The sequence below is a fragment of the Lucilia cuprina genome, chromosome 4, assembly GCF_022045245.1.
Source record: "Lucilia cuprina isolate Lc7/37 chromosome 4, ASM2204524v1, whole genome shotgun sequence".
In the NCBI taxonomy this organism is placed as follows: Eukaryota; Metazoa; Arthropoda; class Insecta; order Diptera; family Calliphoridae; genus Lucilia; species Lucilia cuprina.
The window spans coordinates 16,509,077-16,533,020 of NC_060952.1; the positions used below are offsets into that span (position 1 = coordinate 16,509,077).

The 23,944-nt window shown below is 25.2% G+C and overlaps 1 long non-coding RNA gene across 3 annotated transcripts in view; it reads left to right on the plus strand.

Moving 5' to 3' along the window:
* Window positions 1-23,944, plus strand: part of LOC111676080 — a 100,829-nt gene that overhangs the window by 69,663 nt on the left and 7,222 nt on the right. For 2 of the 3 annotated variants that reach the window (XR_006940753.1, XR_006940752.1), the window contains exon 4: window positions 6,546-6,581. This is a non-coding gene — a long non-coding RNA (uncharacterized LOC111676080). Of the gene's footprint in view, window positions 1-6,545; window positions 6,586-23,944 lie in introns of all 3 variants that reach the window. The other variant, XR_006940754.1, reaches the window with a different exon arrangement.

Consider the following 23,944-nt stretch of genomic DNA (forward strand, 5'->3'; position numbering starts at 1 on the left):
TAGCAATAATTTTTCGGCAGATATTTCAGTTAAAAAGAATAATTTGAAATATTCTACTTTATACAACAGTTTGTGCAATTTTTATTGATCTCAGTCCTTAAATAAGTATTTGTATAAGTTTTCATGTTTTTATACATATTTTTTGTATATTTACTTGTATATCTGATTATTTTTTTCTTTTCCCTTACATTTAACTTTATTACATTCTCAAGTTAAGAATACAACTAAATTCAATTAGAATTACATCATAATAACGCATATAATTGTCATTGTGATGAGAAAAAGAGCATTAGAGATAAATAAAAGAAAACTGACACACACACACACAAACAGTATAAACTAGTAAAGCAGGCTATCAACTGAGGCGAGCTGTGGGTGTTAAATAGGGCAAAGATGAAAGAAACACTAGATACAATATCTTGTTTGTAAAATATAAAGAATTTAAGTGAATGTTGCAACATACACAGCTATAAACATACACACAACAACAATATAAACAACTAATCCTGTAATAACAAGAAATGACATTTTGTTGTCTCATAAGAATTAGATGTTGTTTGTAGAAGTATGTAGAACATTAGATGTGTATTAAACTAAGTATGTTTCCATAGCTGAAGTATGAAGATTGTGGCAGTAGATTGTCAATGGTTGTTCCACAAAGAACTAAATTTATAAGTACATACACTCTTCTTTTTGGAACAGACCCTCTTAAATAAAATGTATATTGAGAATAATTTATAAAATGTTTTTGTTCTTTTACTTTATATAGAGAAACGTACAAATACTTATATAAAAATTTGGTTCATATTTGTCTTTTTGATATTTATTTCAAAATTGTGATGCATACATTCATGTACATTAAGGTGGCACAGTTTGTTTAGAGGAAAATAAGAGGTTAAAATTCCTAACTAAAATGAAAATTCAATTGATTTTAAGATGCCGTTTTTCAAAATATTTGTTCTGGCGTTAATGGTTGGTAAACTGGACCAAATCTTTACGTCAGAAAAAAATTTTAGAAATGCTAACTAAGAATGAAATAAATTTTTATTTTCGGTGGAAAAAAATCAGTAACTTCCATTTTGGAGCAACCATAATGTACATATATAAAAATGTTTAAGAGCACAGACTTGTTTTTTATTATTTTGTGTTGCAATATAACATTTCAAGTATTTGTTCTAAATAAGACAAAAATTTTTGAAAGTTGTAATAACCCAGCAAAATATTTACTTACCGGGTAAGTAGGCAAGTAATATGGGAGCAAAAATTACGTAGCGGTTTTTTGGGGGAATATCTATATATTTTTGTATGACGATGACCATAAAATAAATGGTTACAAATATTGTAAACCAACTTTAACGGATATAAAACCAGCTTTGCAGTTATTTTCTATGTTCTTAGTCTCTCATTCTATTTGGAATGTTTTTATATTAATGTAACAATAAGTATTTCTTTAATGAACTTCTAATATAAACTAGGGTTAAAACCACTATGTAATTCTTTATTGTACATACGCCATAGACAATTAATAACAAATCATTTTCAATAAAAGTAATTAATGTTATTGAATACGACCACTCATTACCAAGTAATGTATGAAACAGTTGCATTACATAAAAGACGCATAACAAAAATTTCAAAATATTTTTCTGGGAAGTTATTTGCTCTTCCTTACATATTTAATACGATATATATTTTTCTTAATAAAGCATTAATGATGAATTTTAACTAGATTACCATGAACAAAAAATTTACTACCCTACCTTAGGCGACTTCAGGTTATTATGGAATATTTTTTTAAACAATTGTTAAAAAACCAATAAAAAATTTTTTAACGATAAATGCCTTTTGAGTTAAACGAACTGTTGAGTAATAACAGTAAACAATATTTCTCTAAAAATAATTTAAGTATTTTCCCTAAACAAACATACTTAATACAAAATAATTTCCGTTAAAATTATATTATATTGTATGTATTATTGAGTAGATATATTCTTTTAATATCTCCTTTAAAAAAAAAAGAACAACTACTTTAAATTTAACTTTATTTTTACATTTAACATTTCAAATGTTTTAAGGACATTTCTAGTTATTTCAAGCTATTTCCGTTCTTTTATTTTCTAGGATGTCTTTAAATAAATTACCCGTCATAAAGAAAATATGCGATCAAGTAAAAAAAAAACTTACACAAGCTCTATCAAGCCAACAACTAAATGTCAATTTCAGCTAAAGTATTATTTTAACTTAACGCAACAGGAAATCTCTCGGTTCAACAACGCCTTCAAGTCTATTTTCTTTGTCAGTTAAGATTTTATGGTAAAAAAACAGTTTATTTGATGACTTCCCATGCCACTCACTAAACACCATCTTTGATATTTTGTACTAAAATTTATTTAACTATTTGCAGCAATAAAATTGTATTTATTTTTTGTTTTTTTTTTTCATAAAATTGCTGTTTCAATTTAATACATATTTCAGGTTTCAACTTCAGTTTGTTTATGTTAAAGAAATGTGAAATTTAAGATTTTAGCCTATAAAAGTTTTTGATATCTTGTCAAAAGTATATGAGAGTTTTAAAATCATAAAACTGCATGTAACAGTTTTATTCATTTGGTTTTTTTGGGGAGAAATTTGATACCTGTCAAAATAAAAGAGAGAAAAAAACAAAGAAGTAGTAGCAAACACAAGATATTTGTTACAGAGTTTTACACATAAAACGAACTTTTAAACTCAAAACACTTGACGTTTTATTACAGAACTCAATTATTATTACAGCACTAATAAAGAGAGTATACTCATGAACAAGCGCGTATTTGATAGGCCCTGTTACTATTATTAAAAAGATTTTATTTATTTTGCAGCAGATATCCCTTTTCTAGTGAAAATATATTTTTTACAACATAAACATTGTTACTTGTAAATACAAGCTTTGCAAATAACAAAAATATTAATTTTTATTATTTTTCAAAATTTAAATCATGAAAATATCTGAAAACTTCAGAAAATAGCTTTCAAATTACTCATAAAAAGGCAAACACGCGGAAATATTCAGAATATACTATTGATTGTGATTATTACTAACTTTTAAACTTGGTGAACTTTACTTAACTTGGTGTTATTGTAATCCGAGGAAGAATTGGTGCTATCAATACCTCTAAACTACAAGGACTAAACTGTGTTGACTAGAGAATCAAACTTATCTGGTACCATAGGAACCGGTTCCTTAGTAATATAAAAAGTCTTTTGCCCACATTGTGGTTGACGAAACCTACCGTGAAGTAAGGTTTTCACGTAAAGCACTTCGAGTATAATGATGTTTTCATTGGCTGCTACATTCACCACGACGTATGAGTATTTTAAAATACTAGCAAATAACTCATACGTACATAGAACAATGTAATTTTTTGTGGTTATCTCATTAATTTCAAGCACATATTCTACATATGTACATTAGGGTTATAACCAAAATAGCCAGTAGTACTCTAATAAAATCGACTTTTTATAATATACCAAAAATACTCTACAACAATTTTAATCAAGATTTTTATCATTGGTAGGACATAGAGGACCTTTTCAATTTGATCTTTTTATTTTTCCCATATTCAGAACATTTATTATTTTATTGTACAAAAAGTGGCTTTTGTGTAATTGATGCTTTTAAATTTTTAAAATTTAAATTTTTTATAAAAATATCAAAATGAACATGGCAAAATTTTCATATGACTATAAAGTACACATTTACCTCTTTATTGATAAACAGCGTTTTATTTTATAAAAGGTTAATAAAACAAAATTTCCATACGAAATTTGATTTATTAATCGTTTATAAAATAAAAATTTGTTTATGAGTATGGGGGTTAGTCTAAAAACGCAGTTTGTAAATTAATAATTTTTTTAATGTAATAATCCATATTACCATTAAGAAAATAATAAATATTCATCGTTTGCAGTTATTATGTATTTTTCTACTCAATTCACTTTTGTAAGTAGCGGTGTTGTGTCTGTATGTCTAACTGCGATAACATTTTCCGGCATAGAAACAGTAATAGTATACATGCATAGACATTGAAAAGCAAATATCATGGCAAATGAATTTTAATTAACACACTAAGCTTCTTATGTTACTAAATTACATGTTTCTTCTTTTTTTAACTAACAATTTTAAACAGAAAAAGTGTATAGACCTGAAAATACAAGTATCTACTTTGTTTTTCTCTAAAACCAATCAATAAATGCAAATTTCCTATCTTAACTTACAATGAAAATAAAAAAATATGCAAATATGCTAAAATTTTAAACAAATTCTTAATAAAGCAATATTTATGATTACATTCGATTATCAGTTGTCGGTTGTTTTGAAGAGGGTTTCTTTTAAACCATTAAGGTACTAGAGGATAATGATGGAAAAGTAAAATGTTCTTTTTAAAAATCCCTTGTTTGTTTAGATAATTATGAACAGAATTAAAAAAAAAATAAATATAAAAATATATAATAAAAAATTTCTTACCAAATTTTCTGAAATGAAATGAAGAAAAAATAGATTAGTAAACATATTTAAATATATTTTATTATAATTAAATAAGTAAATTAAGTATTATGTAAAATTATGTTTGAGCATTTTATTTATTGTGTGTTATATCATGCCAGACTATATTTTCCACCAGTTTTATTTATGACTATTCTGAATCTTATTGATTAATTTTTTGTCTACATAATCGACCAGTCTATAAAGATAATAGAACGACAGATCTATATATTAATCTACTGAATATAATATAGACTTTTACTTGATGTTTACAATAAAATATCATGGGGATACTCCACTTTTTTTCGTTGTCAAAATATAGTGAGAAATATAAAGTAGTACTGAATTTTCGCACTGTGTTCTATCCTACAATTTCTTATTATGCTTCAATTAAAAATAAAACAAAAAACAATTTTTCTTAAGAAGTAAAACTCTTGTTAAAGAAATTTAAATGCAACAAAAAAGCAACTTATTTTTTACGCATTTTACATTGATGATTGCATTTTTTAATTTAAACATTATTTTGTACAGTGAATTACTGAAGTTTCAAAATTAATTAGTTAGTTTTAACGATAAATTTACATCAATATAATAGTTAAAGTATTAAGAAAGAACTAAATTTTCAGAAGAAAAATTATATGCATTTCATATATTTCCTTGTCAAAAATTTTTAAAACCAGCAGATAACACAAAACTATAGTTGTCTAATTCACAATCGGTGTTGTAAGGTTGTATCGTAATGTGTTTTATTATTGATTTAAAATTTTTTATGACATATAATATTACAACGATACTACATCGATTGTGAATTTGACAAATATTAGATCTAGACAATTAGAATGTAAATAAAAAATATTTTGGTTTTTTAAATAACATTTTAAAAGTTACCTCATGTTGAACATACATTAAGGTTACCCGCGTATAATTTAGTAAAGTTTTTCGGCAATTCAAAGATATCATCTTTGAATTGCACAAGACCCGCTGTAATTTTGAAAATATTGCAAAAAAATATGTAAAATTGTTAAAAGTTGCATGCAAAACAAAAACATCATTAAAATCAACATTAACAAAAAAATATTTCTGAAGAATTCGTACAACACAAAAGCCTTTTTTTATCCGCAACTCGGTGCTAAGTACATGTATAAATGATTTATTTTTTTTATTTTAATATAATATTTAAATAGGCTTTAGTTTCACCATGGGTTAAAGCAAGAACTGAATATAAATTAACATACATTTGTTCGGTTTATTTTTTTTTTTAATATACACAAAAACAATGAATTTCCTTATTTTGGTATGTGCTAGAATGTGTGCTGATTCAATTACATTCATCCTTATAATTGTAATAATATTAGATCAGCACTTAAAAGGAGATTTTGTTAGAAAAGTTTAATTTGTTTCTTCATTATTACGAACTATTTTTCATTGTGAATATAATAAGCATTGAAACTAATTGAAAATCTTAAAATTGCTATATTAAAATTGAAAAAAAAAATCAGAAAAGGCCCATTGTGTTCCAAATATCATAATATTTCGTTTAAGGTTTTCCTCAACTTATCAGAAACTTCTCAAAGCAATATAATTTTTAAGGTCTGGTGTATTGTATATATTTCTTACAGATAGTCATATGTATGTCTGAATGTACTATTTTCTACTTAAACAGTTTTTTTGTTATTGTATAAAACTTTTTGCCAAGAAAATACATATATTTTACAAACATTTACACATACACACATATGTATGGCAACGTTAATATATACATAACTTTACATAAATAATTCTTGTAAATTGTTGTTAAAAGACGTGTACGAATGTTAAATGAAAACGTTGAAAAATCTAGAGCAAATGTTATGAAATACTTTAAGGTTGTGATCCTTGCTCGTCGAAAACGGAGTGTGGTGTGCAAAAATAATGAAAATTCATTTTAATTTTCTTTATTAAGTTTTATAATCTTTAATGATAATATATAAATATTATTTATGTTTAATTCATAATTAATTTTTCTTCTTACAATTCTTTGCAGGCTTGTGGTAATGGCAGCTTTTGCTTGGTATTAAATGTAAGTAAGTAAAACTATTTAAGTTAGTTTAAATAAAATTATGTAGAAAAAGTTTTTATATTTGCAAAGATTGTATAGTGAAAAGTAATGTACATATGTGGGAATGATAATTACTGTGGTTTAACCTTATTGCAATTAAAATTGTTGAAGTTTTAAACAATTTTGGGGGGAAGAAATAAGTTAAGTAAATTTATGTTTTGATGTACACTACATAACTATATGGTGGGCTGGGTATTATGCGTTTGTTGGATGTTTAAAATAGGGAAATATTGGTATTATGTGGGAATAGTTTTCATAAACAGTTGGCATTGAAACCACGTAAATCTTGTGAAAATTTGGAAAGTGCTCAAATACATCTCAAATTTATAGAATTGAACAGTAGGAATATATTCTTATGGAGCTGATAATTTACAAAAAGTTGTATATGTTAAAGATACTGACAATTTTTTTAGTGATTGAACTTTATATGTATATCTATAGATGTCTACATTTGACGAATAAAGTATCATCCTAAAAAAAATTTTTCAACGAATAATTATTAAACGCATATTGAAATTATGATAAATTGCAATTAATACAATAATAATTGTATATCAATCAATTAATTGGACATTAAGCTCTATATTAAAAACTCAATTTAATCAATTATGCAAAACCACAATAATTTTATGGTATTTAATTTTTTATTCATAAGAATATCCAATAAATCTTAATAATAAAATTATATGCTAACACCTTTCTCATTTTAAACAACAGCAGATTTTATTTATTTTTTTTTTATTATGTCTTGAGTATGACATTAATTAAAAGTCAACTCCTTGTACCCTTTTCACTATCAAACCCATTAGACAGAAATCCTTTTAAGCCTTATTATGCTTTTGTTATTTTAAGAAATCCTTAAATAAATAAAAACAAAACACAGAACACGTTAAGAAATCCAAATTAAATGTAGCGATAACTCATTAACAGGGTGATATTGCGTAGAAAAATAACATTATTTCATTTGCTAACGAAAAATAACAAGAGAGTAGAATAATAATAAATATAATAATATATATACGACTATAATCTACATTATGCTACAGACATAGATAAATAATATATATAGTATGTTCAGTAGACCTGCCCGTAAAGAATTAAATTTTCTTAAAAAGGTAAAATTTGCTTTAATTTTCTAAAAATTATAGTTTTACTCAGTTATATAGCGAATTCGTAGAAATATTTTAAACAAAAACAATACTTTTAATCTAAGAAAAACTAATAGAACAATAACTATATGCAATGGAAATTTGATTCTCTTTATCATTTTTTGTGTTCCGATTTAATCCTGTATATGTTCAAACTAAAAAAAAAGAAATACTTGGACAGGTCTATTATACACGCATTTCTAACACATTTGTTATCTTTTAGGTAAGTGTATGAATGTGTATTTTATTTATGTACCGAAATGCAAATAATAATAAAATAAAATGGCATTTAATTACTGTTTATTGCCATTTGGCTCCACTTCTAGCAGTAAAATATTTTTGAAAAAAAAGCTCAACTACTTAAGACCACTTCACAGGCAGATAAGGGCAAAATATACAAATTAAGATTATGGCATTTGTTAAACTTATTTTGTAATTTCTTATTTTAAAGTATAATAACACAGAAAAAATATTGTATACTTAATTAAGCTTTAATTTTCCCACTTTATCCGAAATCTACTTAAAACTTTTGAGACTTTTTGGTACTTTTCGTTTTTCAAAAAGTGATTATTTTAAATTTCTATAATATTGAATATTGAAACATAAAATTTAATTTATAGAGAACGGATTACATAAGAATATATAATAGCGAAAATTTTTGATAGCTTTTCAATCTATAAAAGGTACATTTTTACTTTGTGAGTGAATGAAAAGGAAAGGATTTTTGGTACTTTTTTAACCATATAATCAGACACATGATGGAATGATAAACTATATGAGTGAATTTTATGTTAGTTTTTGCTATTAAAACTATAAAAACTCAAAATTTAACACGATGTATACCAATTAAATTAAAATTTATAAAATGAGAATTTCTCGTACTTTTTCGTCTGGTCATAAATATAGAATCCTGATGGAATAAACTTTTATAAAAGTAAATCTTTTCGCTCTTAAATAGCTTTTAGCATTTTGCAGCATTCTAATAGTATGAAGGAATCAAGTCCTAAAACAACATGATCTTATTTATAGAAGTGGGCAAAATATAACCAATACAATTATGGATCCATCATAAAAATTCAAAATCAAAATAAATAATTTCTTTTTACAACAAAATTTTTTATTATTTAAATTGCATCAACAATATTTATTGAATATAAAATGTTTTATTACATATTTAACTCAGTTGTTAGTTTCTAAATTAATACCACAAAAGCTTCTTCATCAGTTATAAAACAATATTATATTACTTTTTTTCTCAACTAAATAATAATTACTTAATAATGCTTTGTTTTTTATACTCATTCACTAGCACTGATGCGCTTTAATATCAATTATCAACCGAGAGTTGTTCAGAGGAAATGATACTGCTGTAAACAACACAGATACATCTTACATCTTATTAGAGAAAAAGAAAATTAAGAAATAGGAACTAGATAATATGAGTAATTGCAATTACAATAGAATAAAAAGCTGTCAATGATAACTAAACTCTTGTAATTATTCCTCTTGTTTTTTATTTAGTTCCTTTTTTTACAATGACTGCATTTCAAATATTGTGTGAATGGTCTTGCATTATTTTGTGGTATCCCATGGACATTACTTTTTTATTTATGTACTAAATGTGAGAAAAATTTAAAAATATATATATATATTTTTTTTTTTTTTTTTGAAAAGAGCGTAAGTTCCCTTTCAGCTGTTGAAAATCTCGATATTTGTACAATATGTAACCAAAAATTGTCTGCAATATTTCCGAAATAAGTCTCAAAAAGTCTCTAACTTTGAGCTTATCGCGGGAAAAGAGAATTTCTGTTTTGTAAACCAAATTTAAGTGCAATATAAGAAGCATATGAAATTATATGTTAAAACGTTGTAAGTATTTTTCCATAAATTACACTTAGGTCAGAAATTTTAATCGCTTCTATAAAACTGAAGAAAATGCCAAACAATAATTTATTTATTTTTTCTTGTGTTCAGTACATTAATACGTATCGAATGAGCGGTATTCCTACATGAGATTTTCAAAAAGGCTGTTCCTTGGGACGCTGTAAAGTAAATTGAGCCCACTGTAAATTAAATTGTATAGAGATTATTAGGTTTTGTTATTGTAACCGAAAATTAATGTTTTGTTCATTCTAAAATACAATTTCTCAACATTGTTGTCCTGGGGTCAATATTGCTGAGCACGTTATTGTTTAGGCTAAGCGACTAATTTTATAATTTATTAAAAGAAATTTGACACAATCGCTTGTTTTGGACCAAGAACATACAAATTCACATAGGCCCAATATTTGCTAATCAATCTAACCAAATATTGGGACAAAACTAATATGCAATACTTTAATATTAAAATAGTCTTTAATCTTGATTAAACTGAATATTTCCAGAATGTTGACAGCTGTCATTATGACATGTTTACCCAAAAAAATTAAAAGCTTAACATTGCGTAAACTTTTTAAATGTCATTTTAAAAAAAGAAAAAATCTAATAGCTTAAGCCTAAAAATTCATCTGTCAAATTTTCAAAATAAAAAAATAAACTGACAGCTATTTGAAAATCATATTTCTAGGCACAAAACACACATAATAGGAATTTATCAAGGATCTTTCTTTTTTCTTTCTGTTTTTTTTTTTTTTTTTTTTTTGTAAATATGCATGAGTAAAGAACAATTTAAAAACTCATAGAATTGTTAAAGCATTTTGCATCTGTCAGTTGTTTACACATTCGTATGTTACGTGCATAAGCACGCGCTTTTCAAATACATTTCACTCGTGTGTATAAGTTTTTTTGTTTTTTTTTAAGTCAGCTTTAAACTACTTTTTCGACATACATACATATGTACATAGTTTTCTTCCTCTAAATTGACTATTTTGTTCAGCCTTTCATTTCTCTGTATTTTTTTTGCCAGGAAGAAAAATAAAAAAAACTATTGTCGGTCAAGTTCGACTAGATATATATATTTTGTGCAGTTTTGAGGGACATTAAATCATCCACGAGTTTCAAAATTATTTAAACAAAATTACTATAGAGTTATCCATTTGAAAGTATGATCTGGTTCTGACTTCAAACATCAGAATATACTAATATTACCTTATGTGCTACAGTATGGTGGTAGGGTGTAACTAAAAGTACAACAACAATTTTTACACATGTGAACAAGTTGTCAAGTATGAAATATTTTTATTTTAAATGTTACAAAAAGGAAATGCTGCAAACAAAAGTTATACTAAATATAAGGAGAAAAAACCCCATCAAAAGATATAAAATTGTGGAAAAATGTTTTAACATAGTTTTATGACTTAAAGCCGGAAGAAAATATTGTGTCAAAAAGAAAGGTAAAATGTTGCATTTATATTTTAAAAATAAACTACATTTAATTTAAATCTTTTAATCACGCTGAAAAGAAATTTACAAAGATAATTTTAATTTCTTTACAATGAAATACATAAATCCTTTTAATAGTTTTTTTTTGTCAAGTTATAAGCAATTAATCAATATTGTGGCAATTTTCTGGCCTCCCACTCTATATATACATATGTATATTTTTTTCTAAACATACATGATACATACATATGTATGTAGGAAAGATATTTTTTTTCTATTTTTGTTAGTTTGATTGTGTTATGTGTTGTCTTTTTTCATTCTAATGTTCGTTGTTGTTCTATTATTTTATCTTGTCATGTCTATACATGTTTGTTTGTATGTATTTTGTCTACTCTTCTTACACTTGAATAGTTTCTTTGTTGTGCTCTAATTCTTTAAAAAAAATAAAAATACCATAACTAATATATCAAATGTATGTAATCTATCTATTATGCACAAACAACGAAAGAAATCTATATTATCGCTTATCAATTCAATATTGTACACACTATTAACTTGTTTAATAGCATTATTATTTTTGTTTTTTCTTTAGTTTTAATAGTATTATTATTTATTTTTAACTTATACCCTTTAATTTTGGGCCATGCGATAAAAGGCATGATAGCAAAAAGGGATGAGTATTCTTAATTTGATAGATTTTTGTAAACCTATTATGATTTTTTATGTAAATTATTGTTTTTGTTTATAAAGAAAAGAAACATTGTTTGTATAGGGAAAATTGTTTCTGGATCTCGGGAAATTTTCCCGATTTCAGGAAAAAAAAATCAGAAAAAAATTTCTGAAAATTTTATGTAAGAAAAATTTCAAAAAAATTTATGTATTTTAGTTAATCCAAAATTTTACTTAAAAAAAATTCTAATATAATAAAATATTTAAAAAGTATTTAATACAAAGAATATTTCATTGAACATCTTCTATAAAGAGAAACATCTTCTGAAAAGTTACTATAATGAATATAATTAAATAAAATTTGTGTAAAACTATTATATTAAGTGAAAATTGTATTAAAAGTTTTTTGAAAATATTCTTAAATGGGAAACATTTTATTAATATTAAAGTATTCTCTTAAAAGAAAATTTTATTGAAATTTTTTCATAAAGAAAGTATTTTGTCGAACAATTAAGTTTGGCCGATCATATGATACCCTACACCAGTAATAAATGATAAGTTCATTTTCTGAAAGAAGGGATAGGAGCAAGTATTGACCAATGCCGATAGGGAAATATTTTAGAAAAATTTCTATAAAGGCAAATGATTATCGATAGATACAAGTTTAAAAAAAAAGTCTATAAAGGGAACATTTTTCTTGAAAATTTTTGTAAATATGAAATTTTCATTAACAATGTTCCATAAATTTTATCGATCATTTTCTATAAACATTTTTTCACACATTTTCTACAAAAAAAAATTTAAATTTTTTCTATAAAAATAATATTTTATATAAAATTTTTTGTTGAAATTTTTTTTGAAAATTTTTTATAAAATAGAAATTTTATTAAATTTTTTAAGAGAACTTTGTAGGGCAAATTTTTATAGGAAATACCATATAGAGAGAAAAACTTTTGAATATTTTATATGTATACAGAAATATTAAAAAAATTACAAAGAATCTATTAAGAAATGCCAATAGAGAAAAAATAAATGTATAATTCAGACAAATAATCTATTAAGAATTGTCAATGGAGACAAAAATACGTACAATGTACAATCCTTACATACAATGAATTATTGTAAAGTAATTACTACAAGTATTCAAAAAAACTCCAATAAAAATAAATAAAAATTAAAGCATTTTAGAAGTCATAACCCTCATATACACATTTAAGTTTGAAAGTGATATAAAAATTACCGACAAATCCTATTGTAGCTTAAATGATTTTATTCTACCATCTGATGCCATTATTACAAAAAAATTATTTTCTTCTCTCCTTTCTGAATTCCTTTTAATCAAAAATCCTATAACATTGAATACTATCAATACCAAAATGAAACCATTTACATAGAAAATTTAACTAATTTTGCCAGAAAAGTCAATGGGGATTTTTAATTGATCATTGTATTGCTGATTTTAAAATTTATGTATTTCTTGTAAAATGTTTTGTATTTGTGTCATGTATTTGCAGTATGTAAAACAATAAAGTTGCATGTTTGTTACGATTGCAGCCTGTCATTGACAGCATTTTGTATTTTGTTTTTAATTGAAACTTTATTTTCTTCGAATGAATATCTTTGACACACAAACAAGTTACAAATGAATAAATGTCTGTAGGTATTGTGTATATTTTCTGATAGTTTATTTCTTATGCATAGGTAATTGTTAGGGAGGTACCAAAGAAGATGATGACCTATATATCGTTAAATGTTATTTTTAGAAAAGAATTACTATTACAATTTATTTGTTATAATTGTTAACTAGAACTTGTTGACATATTGTTTAGGGCATAGAAAAAATAAAAAAATTAAGGATAATTACAACTAGTACTGTCACTGTATAGAAACGACTTAACAACTTTACATGTGAATATACAACATATTTATATGTTAGCATGAAAATGTTTGTGCAGGTGTTGCTATAACACTTAACGCATGAAATTTTGCCAAAAGCTACAAATGTATGTTTGCTCACAATAAAACAGAAAAAACATTTTTTATTTTCCAATTCATATAAACTTACATACCAATTACTATATCTGACAGATACAATTTGTAACAATTCAAACAACACAGCAAGTCAGACAAAACTTGAACAAAGATGCAAAACACTATCTATATTCTTACATAGAGATATTAAAGAAGTTTTCATATAAAATATAAGAAATGCATTAGAAATAAACTGAATGTATGTTAAAAGATGAAGCAATTGAGGCTGTTTGTTTGAAATGTTCAAATGAAGAATTTTATTTAAAATTAACAATAATTAAACTTTTTCAGATAATTGAAAAAGAAAACAATTTTTAAAAGGAAAATTTATTTGCATGAAAATTCAAGTGTATTTTATAAAAACAAGTTTTATACGAGATGTGTGGAATATTTTTTTTTTCTCAAAAGAAAACTTAACCTAAACTATCTATAAAAATAATCAAACATTTTCTACAAAAAAAATATAAATTGTCTTGGAAAAGAAAGTTTATCAATAAAGTGTTTGAGTAAAATTTATCATAAAAAGAATATGTTAAAAAATGAAAGGAAAATATTTTATAAAGATAAAATTTAAAGAAAGAGTTTTTCCAAACAAATCAAAAATTTTTTCAAAATATTGCCTTAAAACAGAAAATTAAATATTTATTTAGTACAATTAAAATTTATGGAAATTTATTCAATTTTTAATCCCTCAATTATAACAATAATAAAATTTCGAAATTATTTTAAATAAGTTTTAATATCTGCACTCAGCATTATTCAACAAATGACAGACATCATTACGTATTAGAAATATTCAATTCAAATAATAAAGAAAATAATACTCATACGCCCTAAGTGTCTTGTACAATAAAAACTTTAATCTTATTTCAGACAAACAATAATGGAAAAAAATAAAATTCATTGAAATGTTTATTTTTCCTTTTTTTCACTTTATGTTCTTGTTTTTTTATTACACAAAATAAAATGTAAATAAGAAGGCTGACTGCAGGAAAGAATAGAAAGTAAAAATAAAAACGAAATCACGCTTACAATATAAATTAGAAATGACTGAATTGGGAATCATTTTAATAAATGACCAGACACAACCTACATTTAGATTTTATTGTTGTTGATGCTGTTATTGTTCGTTACAGTTTTTTATTTTATTTTATTTTCATTCTTTTTTCGCTCAGCTTCGATTATTGAAATATTTGTTTAGACCTTAGATTCGATACAGTTTGAAATTAATGTGGGGATGTAAGTATTTGAATGTCAAGCATCAAATTTTATTTTATTGTTACTGACACTGAGTATATGAATAAATAAAATTCATATAAATATGTGTATTTTAGCATTAAGTTACAATACAGAACAGTTAGATATACAAATAGCGACCCTGACATAGCATTTGGCAGAAAATAGACAATATTAAAACCAAGCCAAACATTGGCTGCTCTTAAAAAATATCATGAAAATCATCAACGAATTTCTATTGTTAAATTTTTTCTGAATGTCTCTTTGTTGAAAGAGTCTTAAGTAAATTAGTTTTACCAACTAAATACAAAATTAAATATTGATTTGATGCAGTAACAAGTACATTTAACAATATGTACTAAGAAATGTTGAAATCGTTAATTATAGAAGTGTTTAAGTGAAATCTTTTTATTATAAATATTCAGAAGAGAATTAAGTACACTTAAGGAATAATATTTTTCTATTTAAATAAAATTTAAAAAAAAATTCTATAAAATTAAGGTTTATGATAAAAATTAGATATTACAGAATTTTCCATAAAAATTATTATTAGTAGAAAATTTTATATTAAAAAACTAAAATTTTCTGTATAATAAAAAGCGGAAATTTTACAAAATTTTTATTTTTTCGAAAATCTAAAGAGAACATTTTATCACAACTTTTTTGAAAAGGGTATATTTTATGGAAAATTTTCTATAAAAAAATAATAATTATATAAAGAGAAAAATAATAATTTTCTATAAAGAGAAAAAAGTTTATTAAAAATTCTCTATAAAAAGAATATTTATCGAAAAAGAAATTTTTTCGAAAATATTCTTTAATATAAGAAATAATTATATAAATTTTTCATTTAAAGTTTTCTTTCTCGATGTGTACTTATTCCTTTCATCGATATACTTAACTCGCATATAAATATTTGTAAACAGTCATAAAACGAAATGAAAAAATTAAAGCACCAACAACTGAATAAAAATATCCTATGATATTTTTGCTTAATAAGCATTTTGCCATTAAAAATTCAAAAGCTAAAATGTTAAATTAATTTTATGAAGCAAACTTTGTTGCAGGGAAATTTGAACAAAAGCAATAAATAGACAAACACACAGCCACACAAACAAATATAAATAATACCCAACAGTACTGCAAGGATTTAATGGATTTTTATGTTCAATACTTTTTTTCAAAATCTGTTGTTGAATCGATGTTTAGTATGATTATTATTTGTAATTTGTACTTTTTTATATTTCATAAAAAAATGGAATACAATTTTAACAAGAATAGCTTATACGGAAAGATACAAGGGCATCACCCCGAAACAATGCGCAGTATGTAAAAATGTTTAGCGCAGTTCATCGTGTGAACCATTAGAATAACTAAAACCATAGATAATTCTGTAGCAAATGCTATGTTAATATAATTAGTAAAATTACTTATTCCTTAAGGCTACCCCAGATCTGTCGGGTACTTAATAGACTATATATAGTACAAGTAGTATAAAGGATTGTCTTCAAAAATTTTGTATGTGTATCGAGTATGAGTAGGCAATCTATTTTATTTGTATAATGTTTGAATAATGTTCTTTGTGCTGTCAAAGCTCATCAAATGATAAATGATGCAGAACGGTGGCAGCAGCTATTATTTCTACAGATACAAGCAACAACATGAGATCTAAAAATGTTTCAACTATACAAAAAAAAACTCAAACTATAAAAACTATTCTGTAGGTCTCTATTGTATTTTCTAGTCTTTTTCTTTTTTACTTAAATACAACAAGCAGCAGCTATTGCTATAATAGACATGATGCTTAAACTTTGGTATTGATGTTTATAGCTGTGCTTTTCAGTGATTATTATAGCTACTGCTAATGCTGTTGTTGTTATTATTATTACTTTAACTGACGATGACTATGATGTTGCTTGTTATTATTAATGTTATTAATGTTCTACTATTCCACTCGTAATATGATAATGAAAATGAGTTAAAGCTAATTGGTCTTCAAAATGACCAAGAAAATTAATATATTAAGTCATTCTAATGGAAAGGACAGTTTCCTTAGGCTATTGCGTAGAAGATTCTTGAGAGTGTACTATGTTAATAAAGGGAAGACATAGTTTGTAATGAAAGATTTTCTTTGTGAACAAATATAATCGTAGATAATTTAAAGAAGTTTATATAAAATTATATTTATAAATTTAAAATATACATTTAAGTTCTTAAAGCAGTTTAGAATATTAAAAAAATAAAACAGTTTAAATTTTCTTTAAAGGAATTTTTTAATAAAATGCTATCCAGCTATAAAGGGTTCGTTTAAAACATTCCATATATTACTCTAAACCATTATATTACAAACTAGTTATTTTACACCCTTAACTAATCAATATAAACTTCAACTTCTAACCTACATACAACTATATCTAAAAAAAAAGAACGTCGAAAAAAAGAAAAATCTTTTTTAATCTCATAACAGGAAATACCAGCAAAATCAAAGCGTACGAAAAATATTTAACTACAAGTTCTTGTTATTGACATTTGCAAATGATTAATGGATGTATTTAGTGATAATGATGACCAAAAATGTTGATACAGTGATGAATTAAACAAAAAAAGAAAAACACAAAATAAGAAGCAAAAAATAATCAAAATGTTTTCTTTGGGGTTTTAAAAGGGATTTTGATTTGATATTAGATTGAAGTCTTACATATGTATGTATGTGAAAATAAGTATGTGTATATTTTGGATTGACTGCATGTAAGATATTTTGGAATAATATTTATTTAGGATTATATTTTAGACAGACTTTGTTTATTTATATTGTTAAGAAGTTAATAAATTACACACTGACAATTGACAAACTGTGAACAAGAAACAGACGATGGACTTAATAGAAATAGAAAGAGATTTAAACGATTTGTCCATCTCTCACTTTAGAAAAAAATTGCTATGAAGGAAAAAGCAAAAACGTAAGTTAATGATAGACTTGGGAAATGTAAACGATTAGAGATTGTTTATCTATCTATTTAAGTTAAAAGGTTTAAATAATTTTTTTAATTCAGTTGAATTTGACCATCAATCTTGTATAAAGACTTTTATTTTCTATAAAATTTATGAAAAATCATTAAAATTTATATTTATGATTTTATTTAAAAGCCAAAAATTTTTTTCATTAGGAGAGTTTCCCGTGGATTAATTTTTTGCATAAAAATATCTCAAAATTTTTTTTCTTTTAATTTTTAATTTAATTTTATAAAAATTAATAACTTTTATAAATATATTAATAAAATTGAACTAATTTTGAAGTTATAATGTAAATATTACATATGCTTTAAATACTATCACCGGCTCGATGAATAGATTCCACCTTTCGACTTTGATTTACACTGTTTAGTTATGACAAAACTACAAACATATCATAGAAGGTGTTTTTATTTTAAAACTTTTTTTCTTTGAAGCACAACAACAATATTTTAAACTATCATAAAACTTTAGTATTTTATGACAATACGACTTGAGCACACCGTGTAAATACCCTAAAAATTTATTAAAAATATTGTAACAAAAATGTTGTAATTTTGATCTTATTAAACATTTTATTTCTGGTCCGTAAATTTATCTTTTAAAAATTTTCTTTATAAACTAAAATTTATGACAATTTGGTCACCTTTTTCGAAAAAATTTTAATAATATGCCTCATCAACAGACGTAAAATACTATTCAAATATTTAAAATTTTTTATCCCGTAATTAGTCCAAAATATGAAGTTTTGAGACACATTTTCAAAAAATTTTAAGATAATTGATTTTATTAATACCGAGGCCAAGATAATCACGATATTCAAAAAATATCTTGCATGTTTATTCCATAAAAAAAATATCAACATGTTACCGAATCGATTGAGAGGTGTTCCTACGAGAAATTTTAAAAAAGACAGTTTAAACAAAAAATTTACCGAATTTGTGTTTTTAAAAAGTAACCATTTAACCATAAAAGTCAAACATAAAATTGTTAATATTTTATTAAATGAAAGCCAAATACATAGCGTACCATATGTATGCCTTTTTCCCTTTACTTTACTTAAAAATGCCAAATATTGTGTTTCCTGTTTCATATGTATTTAGACATCTGTCTGACTTTCATAAATGTTATGATAAAGTGCTAATTCTAAGTATTTCTTTATTTTTTTCTGTCAATAGCCAATTACATTAACAAATGTATAACCCACAAGCAAAATATTTTCTAACACATACATAAATATTTAAAAAGCTATGTATGTAGTTAATCTGCCGTAAATATAATATTTTTCTAAGTATTTACTTTATATTCTCCCATGAGTTGTTCGATGTTACTTAAAAAAAATAATGTTTATGTTTTTTCTTTACCAACATTACAGTGGGAAAAGAAATAAGGAATATGTTAGGTTACTGAAGCTGTCTGCTCAAGGCTAACATTCTTCAGTCCAAATATTACTTGTGTTAACCTATAACGGATCCGTATTTAACATGCAATCGAATCAATCGAATAAACTACTCTATATTGTTTGTGCTAATACTTAAGAGAGTTGCTAGTTTAATTAAGAACACTAAAAAATGCTATAAAATCTACTCTTTGTCCTCCTTTTAAAAATACCTGCAATAAAACATGAATAGAAGATTAAATCTCCTAGCATAAATATCTATATGTTTTTCAATAAAATAATAAATAATAATTACTAATAGACTACCTTAATTAATCTTCACTGTAAATATTTACATACATATTATCCATAATATATTTACCAACAACCATCATGGCTTTCTAACTGTTGGCCTGTAAAGCATGTCTAAACACTGATAACCAATAATTTTCAAATCACTAATACTCACAGGATTTTGTATAAAAAAACTGAACTAGCAAACCAGCAAATAAAGCAAAAGTATTACTTGTATTTGATTTTTACTAACTAGACTATAAAACTGGTTAAAAAAATGCACGAGTTGCCTCCAATGTCAGGATTTTTAAAGACTATGTAACACATGTATATGGTTAAGGTACGTTCAGACCTATTAAATATTTGACGAAAAAGACGTAACCACTATTTTTGTAAATTAATTTTTTATTCTGCATGATTTTTTTAATTGAAAATAATGTCGAAACAAATAATATAGATCTTTGAAACTGATATCGTCAAAGATGTATTATGTTTGTGCAAATAAATATATATTTAAAGGAAATCAAAATCAATTTTTTAGGAGTCACGTCTTTTTTCAAATATTTTATATGTGTGAACGTAAACTAATACGCAATTTTACTGTATGTTCTCCCAATTTTATGGTCAAGAAATATTTTTTTTAATCGTCTACAAATATTTGCAATGTTTTGTCAAAACAGTTCAACAATTGCTGTTAACACTAAAGAAAAATCTATAATTTCAGCATCTAAAATTTTCAAAATAAAATTTTTATTTACAGTTGACCTCTCAAAACAAATGCAAACAAAAAGATTAACAGCTTGTCAAAAAATCACGCTCTAATAAAACATTTCGAAACACCTGCTAACTTTGTGAAAAAAAAAACTTAATTCTTGTCCAGTCATATTGGACATTCCCATTTGATTTAAAATTTTGTTCTTGTGAAGCATATGAATGACTTTATAAAATTTATTGCGTTGTTGTTGTTATTTTTTCAATTTTTACAATTTCATTTTTTAACACCTTTGGAAAGCAATTTTCCCCTTTTTGTAGAAAGCAAAACAATTTATATGTATGTTTTAGCGAAGGTCTTATAAATACAAACCTTGCAATTCAACGTGACTGTCCTGAAATAATACTTCTAAGGAATTCCATTATAATACTAAAAGGCTTTTCCCGACAAGAACTGTACTAAAACTGAACTAGAACGAAAAAATATATTTTAAAGGGACACATTGATTCCATGTTAAACTGCTGGGGAATAGACATATACAATTATTTTTGCAACTCTTAACGGAATTAATGTTGTATTGTAAAACACAGCATTATAGGGGTATTTGTGGTGTTTGGGGAATTTTAAACGGATTATCATGATTATTTTATTTTGCTTTTAATATTTTTTACAATATATTTTTATACCCTACACCACTATAGTGGGGATTATACGTTTGTGCTGATGTTTGTAACATACAAAAATATTGGTCCAATACCCACCTTAAAGTATACCGATCGATTCAGAATCATTTTTTGAGTCGATTAAGACATGTCCGTCCGTCCGTCTGTCCGGCTGGCTGGCTGGCTGTCCATGTAAACCTTGTGCGCAAGGTACAGGCCGCAATTTTCAAGATAATTTGATGAAATTTGGACCAAGCATGTTTTTTGGCACAAGGACGAAGCCTATTGAAAATGGTTGAAATCGGTTCATTATTTCACCTACCCCCCATACAACCGTACCTCCCGATTTGAACTTTTTATGCCATAATTACGTCAAATATTCTGCTATCTCTTTAAAAATTGGCACAAATAAGTTTTATATAAGTATAAATGATACTGCAGATTTTCGTAAGGATCGGCCTATATTTGACCCTAGCCCCCATACAAACCCCCCTTCAAAAAATGACTTAAACGTCTAAAATTGACTTGTAACCATTTGTATCGCAACGAAACTCAACAAAACTAATTGTTATTTAGAAATATATCCTTTTCCCAAATTTACCGAGGATCGGCCTATATTTGACCTATATAGAGCCTTATTTAGAAATTTTGGTTTTTTATCAATAAATGGCTTAAATATTTTGGAATTATGGTAATATTCAACATAAAAGGTTCTTTACAAAAAATAAAAATTTTATAAAAAGTAAAAATTTTAAAAATATACTCATGGTGTAGGGTATTATATGGTCGGCCATGCCTGACTATACTTTCCTACTTGTTTCTTTATATTTTCATGTAGGTATTTAACTGAGATTTTAAATTTAAAGGATTTGTTTGGTTGTTGCTTTTGTAATGCAACAAATAATGTTATTAAAATTTTAGTAATTGACAGAATGGTATCGGAAAAGTAAAATGGAATACATATATACATATTTAAATTTTTTCTAAGATTTGTGTGAAAGTAAATTCTTAAATTATGATCGTCATTTACTGTAAAGAATTCATTTTTTTTTTTATTTTTAGATAGTACTTTACTGTGGCAAAATTTTTAAAGCTTTTTACATAAATAAATTCGTCAGTAAAAAACAAAAAAATAAGATAATCATCATAGCAAAAGTTTCAGAAAAGTAAAATTTTTTTAAACCGTATACATACATACCTACATATGTAATTAATAAAGGTTTTATCATTATTTTCAAGTTTTCAAACCTAGCGGTAAAATAAATAATCAACTATTTACACTAAACTAAGCACTAATTATACCTCAATTTATTTAATTTCCATTTTATACAATTGAATACAAATAAATTTAAATTAAAAAAGTAACCCAAACTGCAGTAGCAATGTTAGCAACCAACACAATAGTAATAACGATTCAAAATTTAACATAAAAAGGAAGCAATAAACTGGTGGCCAATTTAACTGTACAATAATACACACCTAACTAGGTATACATAATAATAGAATAGAATTTAAAAGAAATGGATATTTTATAAAATTTTTCAATAGACTATGATTTGTCTTTTGTTATTGGTTTTTATGTGTTTTTATAGAAATAATCATATAAATTAAATAAAATGTGTATTTTGGAGATGTAGTATATATCCATTTGTTTTGTATGTGTCGCCTTTAGATTTTTTAGCTTTGGGGTGGCTGTGCTGTTAAATCATTATTCCATATTTTTTATACCCTTCACCTTCGTGAGAAGGGTATATATAAGTTTGTCATTCCGTTTGTAATTTCTATAATATAATTTTCCGACCCTATAAAGTATATATATTCTGGATCCTTATAGGTAGCGGAGATGTTGAAATCAGTTTTTAGAGGATCCCAGATATCTGCGAGATCCGAATCTTCCATAATTCTATCAGACATACGACCGGCAAGAACGCTATTTAAAATCAGCAAAATCGGTCCATAAATAACGGAGATATGAGCAAAAAACCGAGACAACCTCTGAAAATTTCATATAAAATTTAGATTTTTTATTCATGCTCAGACAGAAACTGCAAAAAACAAAAACAAAATACATAACAATACGGTAAATATTGTTATTGTAATTTGTTTATAAAAGCAAAGCAGAGCAAGAGCAGCAGAGCAAGAGTAGCAGAGCGAGAGCAGCACTAATGTTTTGTTATTGGCTAGAAATATGAAATTAAGTATGTAGAGCCTGGATTAAGTGAGAACCTATAAAAGGGGACCTTCTGGTACTTTTTCGTTCTTCAAAAGGTATTTCTTGAAATTTCTATAATATTGAACCTAGAAACATGAAATTAAGTATGCATGGCCCGGATTAAGTGAGGACCCAAACAAGGGGAGTTTTTGGTACTTTTTCGTTTTTCAAAAGGTACTTTTTGCAATTTCTACAATATTGAACCTAGAAACATGTAATTAAGTATGTATGGCCAAGATTTAGTGAGGACCCATAGATGGGGACTTTTTGGTACTTTTTCGTTCTTCAAAAGGTACAAAAGGCTTTAAACACATCATGGTGAAGGGTATATAAGATTCTGCACAGCCGAATATAGAACTCTTATTTGTTTTGTATTTAGTCAGTTTGTTTTACCGCGTGCTCTTAAGTATTTGACATTTTTAAATTTGTTATTTTTTTGGGTTTTTTTGTTAGATGATTTGTTTAAATTTGCGTGGTTTTTCATTTTCTTGTTTTTATTTTTATATTCTTCGCTAACATTATTTTATTTATACTTAAAATTTATTTAAAATGTTAAATTAAATATTGTTTGTAGATGTTTTTGAACAGATGTTTTTATACCAAATTGTTTTAATAATATTTATATTCCTTTCCTACTTCTAACTGAAGT